This window comes from Anopheles funestus, chromosome 3RL, assembly GCF_943734845.2.
Source record: "Anopheles funestus chromosome 3RL, idAnoFuneDA-416_04, whole genome shotgun sequence".
In the NCBI taxonomy this organism is placed as follows: Eukaryota; Metazoa; Arthropoda; class Insecta; order Diptera; family Culicidae; genus Anopheles; species Anopheles funestus.
The window spans coordinates 73,229,736-73,243,642 of record NC_064599.1 but is presented as its reverse complement, the minus strand read 5'-3'; the positions used below and the strand labels follow the sequence as shown (position 1 = coordinate 73,243,642).

Genomic DNA, 13,907 nt, shown 5'->3' with positions numbered 1-13,907 from the left:
CACAATCACCGAGATTTATAATACGAACAAAAGCAAATATGAAGGCTATGATGTAAAATCCATGATAAGAATAGCAGTAGCGTTATATAATGATACAATTCATTCTGCCACTAAGTTCACACCAAATGAACTAACGTTCAACCAAACAAATCAGGATAACCCAGCACAGATTTTGGAAACAGCAAATCGCCTTTTTTGTGACGCAAAACACAATTTAGATAACGCGATTAAACGACAACTGAACCGAAATATCAAGAAAAATTCTCCACCATCTATTACGGAGTCTGCAGACGTATTCGTAGTTCCAAACATCAGGACAAAAACTCAACCAAGAGCGATCAAAACTAAAGCTAAAAATGTTAAAGAAAAAACGTTCGAAAATATCAGAGGAGTAAAAAGGCATAAGAGTAAGATAAAGCGACTCAAAACTGTAAGAATTGAATGATCTCTTTGAAATTACTGGAAAGTTAAGCACATATTGTATCTGTTTGTAATGTTATGTATTCCGTTTGTAAACTACAGAAATAAGAATTAGTCATATTTCCACACTTTATTTTTGTAAAGTCTTGAAAGTATACCGACAAATTTATCTTCCTTCTTCCTTAAGCGAAGCAGTAATGATTAGGGATTAGATAGGGCTAGTATTAAGATTACTTATTATAACGTTTATGAAAAAATGATACGTAAAAAAAAAAAAAAAATGATGAGCCTCACGAACAACTGCATCCGTCAGACGAGGGCGTCTCGACTCTTACCCCCGGAGGAGTTATATGCCAAGGAGAAGGCATATCGGTACTGGACCAGAGCAGAGGACTAGGCGTTATATACAGGCGATACGACACTCATAACTGCATGTGCGCACGTGTGTGTCGCACACACACACAAAGAAACAGCATCGTGCGATCGGTAGCCGGTAGAATCGTCCTCTTTTTGTGCGAATCATCAAGCAATAAACACCTCATCGAGCCTCGACTCATCATTATAGAAACAATTATTGCAAATTTGTTGAATGTGTTTAATAACATATTTAAATCGAAGCACACAAACGTCAACAAGAAAAGACATTAAAAATATGTGTTAAATCGTATAACATTTAGTAAAACTTTTTTTTAAACATTTTTATGTTAAATAAGTTGTTAAAACTAATGTGTTTATTCTTTAAAAAATGGTGAACTTTTTGTCGGTTGATTTCTTGTCTGATCCGGTTCTAACACATCGATCGATCGATTTCAGCAAATAACAAAAAAAAAAACAAAACTCACACACACGCACTACCACCACTCACGACTATATATTGAAGTGTGAATCCGTGTTAGAAGCATTTATTTTGGTACTGATGATGTAACTTTTCCTTTTCTGACTCCGTGTTGTAAATGTCTTCCAGTTGAATCTCCGGGTTTTAGGGGGAGTTTTGCTAGAAGTTTCGGCTAGAAGTAGTATTCGGTTACATGGAGCAATTGTTATGTGTTTTTTTTTTTTGCAAATCCAACAAACCAACAGGTAAATAATAAACAAACACCACTAAACGGTAACGAACACAAACCGACCACTGGGTGGCAAAAAGGAAATTTAAACTTAAACAGGAAAAAAGCGGCGAACCCGACGCCACGTGCCATCCGTGTTTTTGTTATGACGGAGCTGGGTGTTTTGGGTGGGTTAGCAAAAAAATAACGACAGACAGTACATGAAGAGTTTAATATAGCTTTGCGACACCTCGGTTTGTAACAGTAAACCAACTTTTGAGAACACAACATTTGTGTGTCACACCATAAATATTTTTACACTGATGACATTCTAATTAATATATGTTTAATAACCTCAAAACCTTAAAATTGTTATCCTATTTTTCATGGTATTTGCCCCAACGGATTACGTATCATTACTTCAGTAACGTTTACTATCAGCAAACAGCTACAAGTATGTCCCAACTCCGAATGCGGCTTCTTGACGCGTCAAACAGACACTCTAACGACAAGAACAAATACAAATCTTTGCACATTTATGAAGTTATAACACACGCGGCATTGCTCGTCGTTTCCGCCTACAACGCGCCGGGGTTTAGTTCACTCGTCTCGTAAGCTTCGTAAGCCTGACAGGAGGCTACTGTGTAACGAACCTTTCATATTCGTCAGACATGATGGAGCCGTCCGGATTCGATGCGGCGTGGCAGAATGAAGAATCTATCCAAATACACTTGCCGCACGGTTTGGGATCGGCTTCGCTCGGTCGATTTTATTGTTTTCCATTATGGCAAAGAGCTGTAGCAAGGAGAGCCACATACCCGTACCGCTTTGAACATTCATGAGAATCATTAGCGTCGTGTTCGACATGCATTGTAGTATTATTTATTTTAACCTTGAATTTAAACTACCACGGACATGGTTTTTTTGTCTTATTTTTTGCTCTTATAGCGAAGTATTTCTTTAAAATGATCAAACATGAGCAATAAGCTATTTTTATTTATTTATTCGAGAAATGACTACATTATTTGTTAAAATATTAACATCTACCCTGGAATTTAGTTGATGGCATTTTTAAGGATCATTTGCTTTTATTACATTAATCTTTGCCGCACTTAAATATTGTTTTTATTTTCTAAGATTTGAAGATATGTTCCAGGATTTTGTTTTAAAATAAAATAAGAGAACGGTAGTCTCCGAGATACTCAAATTTCCTTGAATCCTGGTACAATAACGAGTATACTTCAAAGTTAAAGACTTATGTGCTCGTAGTTGGAGCATTTTAGACGAAAGTTTGAACAAAAAATTAAGAGAAAGAAAACAACAATTAAATTTATATTATTCGAGTTATCAACAAATTTTGTCAAGTATCAGTGTGTCTTGACAAACTTTATTGAGCTCTGATTTCGATATTAAAGATCTTCCTGTATGCTTGGTCTGTAAAATATTCCTTTTTTAACATTTATTCTTTATAAACACGTTTTTATACGTTTGCGCTGAAATATTCCGCTTAAATCTTTCATCGCTATGTAGAAAAAAACAAACCTACCAAAAATTGGAAATCTTCATAAAAATGTTGTCAAGCACAAAATGCTTAGAAAAGTGGATAATATTCTGAATCACCTCCTACATACGATTCCAGGTAAAGTATCTAACCAACCCTGAAGTTACGCACAAATGCACACTGAGGACACCGAATGCCAACTGTACCATTCCCAAATTGTTTTCCAATCGATATGACTTTTTTCATAATTTCCCGAAGGAGGTCAAGCTGTATATTCCCCCTGTGCGTTGCAACTCACTCACGGCTACGGTAAATGCAGTCACTCGCATCATCGCCCTAAGCGGCTGGCACCAAGAGACAGACCGGCGACGGTCGCCAACATCGCAACCGATGTTCAGTAAAAAACCAGGATGGTGCAATGGTCAACCGAAACCGAGGAGGAAAGTTTTCCCAAGTGCGGTAGCATAACCGGGAGGGTTTGTTTTTCCCCTGTACAGTCCGTGTGCAATTTGTAGTAATTGGATTACGTGCCATTCGGTACCGTGCTGGTCCATGAAAATTTCAAAGAAAGCGAAAAGCGAATAGAAAAATCAAACCAAAACAAACAAATATACGCGCACGGTTGGTGTCTTGCTGCTGTTGAAACCCTGCTCCAATTAGGCTGAGCAAATGAAACTGAAAAACCAAAACCCGTCACGGTATGTTTCGCCTGTTAGTCGATGGCGTTTCCAATGCATGGAGTGTCCAATTATTTGGCCGTGGCTGTTTTTTGACTCCCGATGATGTAACCAAGCTTCACAGGAAACGGTGCACTTAGTGGCGCCGTTTAAGTGTTTAAATATTTCTACTTCCACCGGAATGGCATACGATAAGTGGCGAGATAACATTGCACAAAAGGTGGGTGCGTTTGAACCAGTGCTTGTTTTTAAATGTGTTAGTGTTTTGGTATGTGGGAAGTGATAGTAGCTCAGTTTTGCTGTACTTCGAGTTGAAATTAATAAAAGTTTTGCTCAACATGATTGTATTTAGGAGAAGTATGGTTATATTTTGTTTAAACACAATTTTGTTATTTTTTCTTTTAAATAACTCAAACTGTTGGTGTATTGTAACTACAATTATTTATTCTAATGTACATAATAATAATATTTCTATCGACTATTACAGTGCGTGCTATAAAAATCCAAACAGTTGTTGTTTTGAGAAAAAAACAGATTTATGATAAAAAAGGTGAAACTGAAATGTGACATTGAACGTCATTTTTTTAATTAAAAAACTAGTTTTATATCAATTTTTACAGATTCACTAACATACTTGGGGTTTCATATTCGTTTGCAAGATTATCTGTACTATTCCTAAAAAAATATTATAAAATTGTATCAAATGTAAATAGATTGTTTTAGTAGACAGTAGATTACATTAAGTCTATTTCGCTTGGCTTTCCGTTATCTACTGTATATCCTTCAGTAGCCCTGCAGTTCATTCGTAGTTCATTTGCTATAATTAGTAAAATTTTTGTTTTCCGTTCATCCTCTATGCTTCAAGTGTTGTTCTCAATCTAATTCAATCTAATATCTTGTTAGTAGGTATTTTGCACGTATAAAGTATGATCAATATACTCAAAGTATTATTTAAAAATCATCACGTTATACTCGATTTATTAATTCATTCAAACAATCAAAACAAATCTTCAACCATTCGTTGTACATTACACGATCGTAAACATAAAACATAATTCAAGTAACGGCTCGGAACAGATCCGACTTTCCGCTGCCAGCCGTTCCACCAAACTCCAGATTAAATTCCCTCCAGTAACACACAGTTAAAAAAAGACCACCAGTGGACCGAGGGGAAGAATAATAATTAAATTTATACCATTAGCCGCGTACCATTCATTCTTGAGCGATCGTGTTTCTAGCGCTCGCAATTAATGAATCACCGCACGTCGAGCCGTGAAAGTGGGCGTACGGTAGCGATAGAAACAGTCAGTCAGTTGTGTGGTAGCAGAAAACCCGGGGCTTCAAGAGGCACAGGCAGTGCATCGAATGTGTATGGTTAAGATGATACGATGCGATTCCTCCTCACCACTGGCGACGACATTTCCGATCCGATCATTTCCGACTCGAGGTTGTCTCGATCGTGGGTTATAGCGTGCGCTTATGTGCTTCCGTCGTGTACGGTGGCATGTTTTTTCCTTGGCATTTCCTTAATAGCCACAGTCCACACCACGCCTCTGGGGACTTCCATCCGGCAAGTGGTTTCGGCCCTTTTGGTGCATCGAAAAAGAAAAAGAATATTTAATAATTAACCATTTCGTGGTTTTATTTGCTATAATGTTAATGGCTGAGGTTTGTTCAACTTTTCTTTTATAACATAATAGTTTATTTCAACGAAACTCTTAAGTAAATTCAAACAACAAAATACCATATTTTTGCATTAAAATGGGCATTGCATTTCAATCTCTTCGACCCTTTTTTCAACCACCAAAGTGCAACATGATCAGGCAAACCCGGACAAAACCCACACCATCAGCTTCCGTTACCATCTTTCTTCTATCCTCCCTTTCTCTCTCTCTCTCTCTTTCTCTCTCTCTCTTCTCGACCTCTTACCCTTCCTCTGGCGTTCTAAAAATCATTCTGCGGCGTGTGCTGTCGCGCCAGAAAAACGTGATCGCGACGATGGCGGCACAATGTCTGGCAGTGTCGGCGCGCATTCAACGTTTCGCTTCGTACTGCCCGTACGCTTATTTATGGCCGTAAGCAGTGTCGCTGTGTTCGTAGAACGCAGTATCCCCAATACATGCTGCCCTTTTTCTTTTTGCGCGCACATACGACTCCACCATCCCAAAACGCGCCATACTTTTACGCCCCATTCTCGTTTCGCTCAAGTTTGCCCTTCATGGTGTTTGCTTTTTTTTGTGTGTCACTTTTTGGACTACGTAAGCCTTTTTATTAAGCCTCTTAGAAAGGTTCTTAATTTATTCTACTCATTTCGGCATTTCCCTAATATATGATAGAAACATTTTTTTTTTTTTGCCAAATAACACTTTATGTTTATCTCACAAGCGATCGTTTAATATTATTTTGTTGTTTTCTTCCACATTCAAATTCCAACGCTCTCAAGAAACCGGGACGAATTCATCAGCAATCGACGGTACGATCTGGAGGTCTGTCTCCAAAAGCAGATTTGTCATTCTGCAGTTACTAAACAAAACGAAAAACAAAGAAACAATACGAGAAAATAAAAACAAACCAAACACACGTAGCCGCATACACGAACGGAGCGTATTTTCGGTCACCTTGTGCAGTGACTTTTCGGCCCGTCGTCGGTCGTCCTTATCTAGATGGGTTTTTGCTGGTGATGAGATTTTGCCCGTGCCGCAACTAACAAGCAACGATAAGCCATGATGCAGTTGTTGCACTGTACACTGCGTTGCTTTTTGATGTTTTAGAACCGAGAATGGTGCGCGAAATGTATAAAACAATCTTCAACACTTGCAATTATCCATTTTCATTGAAGTGTAGTATAAAATGTGATGGGAGATACAGAAAGCGAGGAAAGTGGCCAGGGTCGTTTGTTCAGGTTTGATTTTAAGTTTTTTTGCTCTTTTTTTCATGTTATTAGTTTACAAGTTTTGGCTTTTTTAATTGCTTTTCTCTAAATTGAAATAAATTTTATTTATAACTTATAAACGAATTATTTTTTACAATTTTACAACATTTTTATGCCTCTTTGTTTAGTTTAATATGTACTTTAAATGTTGTTAGCTTTTTTTAATTGTTTTACTCTTTTAACATTTATGTTTTGTTTTTGCCTATTTGTGTTTCTTTCTTTTTTTAAATGATACTTTTTATTATTGTGTTATGTTTCCCTTTTAAAATAATGCTCTTAAAACTTTGAATATTTTTTTTGTCAACTCCTGTCATGTGGATCACATCATTCCCATAAATCCTTCTACATTTTTGTATGATTTCAAGGCTATCCTTTTGCGCCTTCCCAGCCATGAAGTATGTTAAATCGAACCGATCGAAATGCATCGATCGGCCACTCAGCAAACAACAGGACAGTGAGGAACAGTTCCCGACAAAGCCACGGAAATTTGCGCTTGGCTTTTACTTTTTTTGTTTTTGCTCTCCTACGCGCGGTGACGTTCTTTGATGTTGTTGTCAAAGTGGTTGCAGAAGGAAAAAGAATGGAAAATGAATGCAAAACAAAAAAACAAAAACGCACAACCACTGACAATGTGAAGTTTTGCCGCGATGGGGTAAAGAAAACAAACGCATTCGACAATATCCAACAACAACCCATCCTCAACGTGTTGGTTGGTTGGGATGTGTTTCATTGGGGGGAGGCCGCGTTTTTCGTTTCCGACCCGGTTGTGTGTTGTGTCTTTCCCTGTGCTTGTGCTACATCTTTTCATCTTTTAAACTCATTATAGTGGACCCCCTTGTCATGATACAGTTATTTTCAAACCGACCATCCTTTTTAGTGATATTTTTTTTGTTTCTTTTTATCTTTGCTTTTAGTTATATTGTTTTCTTTTTATTTTTTTTCTTTACATTCATCACAACGGAGAACATCTTCGTCCATCTGTATGATTGCGCGACCGTCACGACGATATCTCTGTGTCGGTTGTAGAAAATTGATGAGCTTGCCATTTCCACTGCGGGAATATGGCAGGAGAAATCCGTTTTCTTTGGTATAATTGTTATGGGCCAAAAGTTTCGGTAGCAGCCGGAGGAGACACTTCAACCCGATATGACAAGAAGCATATGACAAAAAAAAAACAAACAAAAAGACAAAAAGGAAACTGGAAATATTGGATCATCGCATTGAAACACGATCGTTTAAAATGGTAACGATGTTGTGGAAAGCTTTTATTTAAAGAAAGTCATTCAAAAAAAACAAAGCTACAGTCTGTTATTTTTAAATCATTAAATTTGAATTTTTATTAAATGGTTTGATACGCGTACAATTAACTTTGATTGGTTTTGGTATTGATCCGCACGGAAGTATTTATTTTCACCATTTCAAAAGGTCAAACAGAAAACAAAACAAAAGTTTTTGCATTAAATAATATTTCTTCTTGTCCTTCTTTGGTATTTGGGATTTGTTATCGATCCGATCGTGTAACGACCTTCACCACTTGCCCCATTTGCTAGCAAAAATAAGTTTAGCTAATTTAATGATAAAACTCAAACATTGTTCCGCTTTTAACTTTTTATAATCCTGAAAACTTAACTTTATCCACCCGGAGTCTATCACTACTTAAAAACTGTAACGATTTTTTGAAAGATTTGTTTATTTTTTTATATTTTTTTCTTATTTTCTATAAGAAATTTGCTTACACCTGGCCACTAGTACAAATTTACATGTGAGTATTTTAGTAAAGTAATAATAAATTATTTATAATCAGCTAAATTTAGCTATTTTCCAGATATTCTTCTAAAAGTATATCATTTGTATAAATTCGAATAAAATTACATGGAAAATGTATTTAAAGATTGCTAACATATTCTTCTTCTTCTTATCGAATATCTGTACATCGTTATCAGTTTCTGTATTTGAAAATCTGAGATTTAAGTTAATTAGGATAATTAGCGTGAAGTTAGGTTAGGTTAATTGGGTTAATTTACGATATGTTAGGTTAATTTAATCAGATTTTAATGAAAACCAACTAAAGCGTAAGCCAAGAAGATTCCTAGATGTTTTACTATTTGATGCGCTTGATTTTTACACGTTAAATATAAGGTAAAATGGCAGACATTTCAAATTGTTATGGTTGTTAGCTTAAAATTTTTAAATATTTTGCCAGTTAAACGAAATAAAACTAATGAAATTAATTCTAAAATTAAGTTCAATTATGTAAATTAATAAAAAAGCAAGAATTTTAAGCAAATCGTTTCACAGGGGTTCACAGGTGAAATTCTGACTGCTGATTAGCAAAATGTTACTTATGTGAAACACATTTTTGAAGATTGAATATTTTCACATAGGAATGAGTTTGTTTTTTGAAGTCTGTTTGTCGAGATATTGGTATGGTATTTTTTTATCACAAATTCCTGAAACCTTCAGCATCAAAAACATGCAAAAAGGATACTTTTAAAACATACTGATCGTGTCTTTAAAATATGGATTGTAACATTTTAGTAAAAAACAGTCACAACCTGCCTGTTCGACGAATCCACTTCAAACATGGGTGAAGCGTTTCGAAGCGAAACCTGCACAACGAGCGTGCCTCGTGGACTAATCACAGAAGTGCGTCAGTTATCACCGTCAAACGACAAAAAATAAAAACTCCGTCCGATCTGCCACCGATCTCTCAATCAAACGCAAATGACTCGCTTGATTTGTTTACCAACCCGATGACAAATTGTCTTCCGATCGAAAGTGGATCGTTCCGTGCAGGGCCTGGAAAAGACGGCGTACCTGTTGATACAAGGGACCACCACCGGCGGCGAGGGCTGTGCAAACACCGTTCCACGAACCGGGTTGCCGGTGGCCGATGGTTAGACCACACTTTCCTTCAACCCGATCAATCAATGCCCCGGCATGAGTTGCGCTTTTTTCGTTACACTTTTTTCCCACAAAACCACGATGGCACGCACACGGCACAGTCGCGAGCAGCCAAGTGTGGCAAAAAAAAAATTACACACACATTCATTAGCATATTTCCCGGATCGGATCCATCACGGCTGATCGGGGTATGTTCATCAATCAGCAATGGGTACATTCCAGCGCGACACAGGTTCACCTCACGGGGACACTGCGCTGTGAGCGAACCAACAGGTAGAACCAACTTCCGGTCCGCGGTGGAGAAAACTGTCACACCAGCCCTTTTTGCGATCGATCTTGCTTGCAGCAGTATTTTGCTCGGTTGCGAAATTCAACAGCAAAAAAAATGATTAAAACACGCTTCATTTTCCATCTTAAGTTGACAGAGGGTTGTTGCAACACCCCTCGCAACAACTGGGGTGTCGACAAAGGATGTGAAAAGCTTTACGACCGACAGACTTTAGGGCGTCGCATCCGTCCCACACGAAGGTGAAGGTTTGTTTTTATTCCATTACGAAAGGTTACGAGACTGGTCTAGGGTTGGAGCAAAATGGGATGATGGACATGCGGGGGGGGAGGGGGGTGGGGGAGTGGTGTGGTTTGGGACGCAAATTCCGGACGACGCATTCCAGCCGTTATCGGTCGTGAGATAATTTTGCTATCGTACGTAGAAATCGTACAAAGGAATTCGCGTACAGGGCACAAGGGAACTGTTACCCTTTCTAACCTTGCACGTAGTCACATCACAATATCCGTTTTTTTGGAGGGAAGAAAGAAAGCGAGAAGTTTTATCGCTCCAATTGCGCTTCTGATCAAACAAACGGTTTCTAAAACTTATTTATCTATTTATTTTTTTATTGCCGTTTACCATTCTTTCGTTTACGAAATTTACCGTACTCTTCCATAATCGGGTACTTCCGGCGGTAGAAAGATACAGCCGGATAGAACGTTCATTTGCTGTGGATAATTTGTTTTTTAGATAATAATTGCAGATAAAAAAAACTTTCTTTTGTGCGCATTTTAATTTTGATTTTCATTGGAAAATCGCCTCTAAGAACCTCTTATAATCATAAAGGAGTCTGCAGGTAGACGAATGTGTTTATTGTAATATTCCGATACTAAAAATGCTACGAAATCAATATTTTACATTAATGAAAAAATAGTTAGAAACAAACATTTATAATAATGTAGAAAACCATTACAAAAACCTATAAATTAGAAACAACTGATCTAACTTTATTAAAGTTACATCTAACATATAAAGTAAAAATATATAAAAGCGTAGATGATAACAAGAATAGAATGTAATAGAAAAAATGGAATGCTGATAAAATTTCAATTGCTTAATCTTGACGGTAAATTTCATTTATGCAGAAAAATAAGCAAACATTAAAGATATAAATCAAAACAAATAAACGCACAAATAATTAAAACAAATTAAAATACATTTTCGTTACTGAAAAATCCGGGAAAGTACCAAAATAAAGAGAAAGTTTATATAATATTGAAAATATAGTATACAATGCTAATATATAGTTTATCGTTGCAAAATAATATCAAAATGAAAACAGAAAACAGATATATTGGATCAATGAAATGAGTTAGTTTAAGATCTAAATAAAATATAAAAAAATATAGAACTTTAAACCAAAATGTACTAAAACAAACGCAAGTGATTTATTACAAAAATAAAACAATTTAGTAAATGAAGTTCATCATTGATTGAGAAATAAAAAAAAATTAAACACATTCATAATTTATAACAAATTTGAAACAACAAATAAATTGTAGTAAGTGCTAAGAGAGACTTGTTAATAGAAGTACCTCTTTAAACAACAGTAAACAAAATAATGCATCATCCATTTCCTTCTAAACGAGTATAGTTTGCTCGTAAAGCTAGTCAAGAACCATCCGTTATTCATTCTAAAACTCTGTCACTCACTTGAGATAACAGATCATTTCTACCGAAACAGTCATGAAATGGAAAGAAAAGTCACCGTTATGTCTCTTCCTGCCTGGAAATTGACACTTTCCAAATGCTTTCCAAAGAGATAGTTGCAACCAAACTACCGAACCCCTTGCCTCTCTCTCTCTTTCGCTCGTTAGTGACAAAACAGTGGCTTATGTGGCGCATAAACCATTATCCTTCCACAAACGGCCACAGAACCGGATGCAGCGAAAAGCGTCAGTTTCGAGGGCAGGAAAACTGCTGTCAATAAGTAACGAGATCCTGATCTTTCGCTCCGCAACGCCGTCCGTGTCATTTGATGCCGAACGGCGGGAAACGGCATGATGCAACGGGGCCCTGTTTCGTCCTCCGAAGAAACGGGACACCCCAAGATGGCGTCCATGCTGGATGGTCGTAAATGACGTTTTTGGTGCGATTTTTGGGCAAGGAAAAACCAACACACCAAGACGCTGTGTAAGACGCTCACTACGGACGTACGTTTGAACGTTTGGAGTGGACCAAAAACTTCGAACCCGTGAAAAGGGAAAAAAAGGAAGATGTACTGTTGTGCCCAACTGCGGACAGGGCAATCAATTATAGTGCTCGCGGTGCTGGTCCGAGAACCATTCCTAAATGTGTAACATTTCACCCCGCAGTACACCCTTCACCCTTCCTAACCAGGGGTCGCTTTTCTGTGCTCTTCTTCAATTCTTCTTTTGGAACTGCTCGGTGTGTGTGTGTGTGTGTGCGATCTGTGCAAGCGACGAACGATCCTCAATTTCCTGCAAGCATCTCTTACCACACATTTCGTCCACTTTCCAACGCCACCGCCAACGAACGTGGAAAGCCGACCCGACGCTATGCTGCCGCCAACAAGTCTGTCCGGTCTCTGCCGTCTACCGTGCAGTGCACAGACACACAAACACACAAAAACATACAACAACTCCCTCGTTTGCCTTTAATCGCCATCTTATGCTCGCCTGCTTCTTACGACCCGACCCGGGTCTCCGGTTCGTACGGCGCAGACAGGAAGGCACCAGATCAACACTGAGCTGCTCGGCTACCCGGCTTGGCAGAGGGATGCAGGTGATGCAGGGTTTGCGACGAACGGAGGGTAAAGAACGGACGGAGAAACGGACCTGTGATTGGAAACGGTGGTCGGCTCAAGTGTTTCTTCAGTGTTTCAACTGTTCGCTTCTCGTACACCGCACCCTTCGACGGTTGCTTTCGCTGGCAAAGTTTTTGATCGATCACGGCGAAGGTTAAATGCTACATTCATCTGGATGGACCCGACAACAACAACGCTAACCAGCACGGGTCGTTACGGACGAAAAATACGGACGGCGCATAGGCACTGGAAAAATCGAGGTTCTTCCCCACACACACAAGCGGAGTGTTGATCATCGCGTTAGTGCGAAAAGAAGATCGAGAAGAATGAATCAAGTTGCTGCTTTGCCACATCGAAATCTTTCACAGTGAAAAGGGGGTTTCCTACGGCTAACTGTCTGCTGATTTGGACGCCAATTTAAGAAGGAAAAAAAAAGGAAAGACACAGTTAGCATAGCACCGTTCCGAGGCATATAAGCTAGTTCGAAGAATTCGAGTTATGATCGAGACGTTTTGCCGAGACGTGCAAGCATTAAAAGCTGAAAAGAATGATTGATGTAGTGGCTTTCAGACGTATTTATAGCACAGCGTACAATGTTTTGCATGAGTTTTGATGCGTGTAGTAGTTTATGCTAAGGATACGGAGTTCTGAGAATGGCGATCATTAGATTTTCTTCCATGCTTATAGCCATAACTCTTATCAAAACATATTATCCTTTAAGAATCAGTACAGAAGCGTAGTATAACTTTTATGGCAAAAGAGTTACATATTCATATTGTCTTGATTGATTTCGAGAGATTTGGCCATTTTTGCATTGAATATTAATAACAAATAAGAGAATATTTAATAATTTATAGTAAATGGCGAGAAACAATACAATAATTATTAAAACTGCCGCAAACCAGCTTCACTGAGCTTCCTGAGTTTCCTTCAATTAAAACATTTTTGTAATATTTTTTGGTAGATTTTTGTTTTTAGAAAAAAAATTCTCTTGAACGATGGAGCACTTGACAAGCCTCTTCTGAATCTCGTTTAACCGTAATTAGAAGGTCAAGTCTTGCAAAGGAAGGAATGCTCTAAAACAGATTTGGCACCAACCCTTGTCGTGTTGAATACCGCTGTGACTATCATCCAAATAAAATGAGTTTGACACTACTGACTCGAAGCATTTGAAAGAGAAATTATTTTTCGCAATTAAATTTTGTTCTAAACAAAACATTCAAGCAAGAATTAAAGTTCGGATGTATAATAATTAACAAGAATTAAATTACGGATATCATAAAAAAATATGAATAAAACTATACGAAATTAATCATCTGTCTGATAAAAATAATT

General features: G+C 37.7%; 1 long non-coding RNA gene across 1 annotated transcript; it reads right to left on the bottom strand.

The window, feature by feature from the left end:
* Positions 1 to 4,588: 4,588 nt before the first annotated feature.
* On the bottom strand, positions 4,589 to 6,520 carry LOC125766916 (uncharacterized). The gene is made up of 2 exons (XR_007418705.1): positions 5,571 to 6,520; positions 4,589 to 5,227 (listed from the first exon to the last, which is right to left on the bottom strand). It is a non-coding gene; the product is annotated as an uncharacterized LOC125766916 (long non-coding RNA).
* Between the last annotated feature and the right edge of the window lie 7,387 nt (positions 6,521 to 13,907).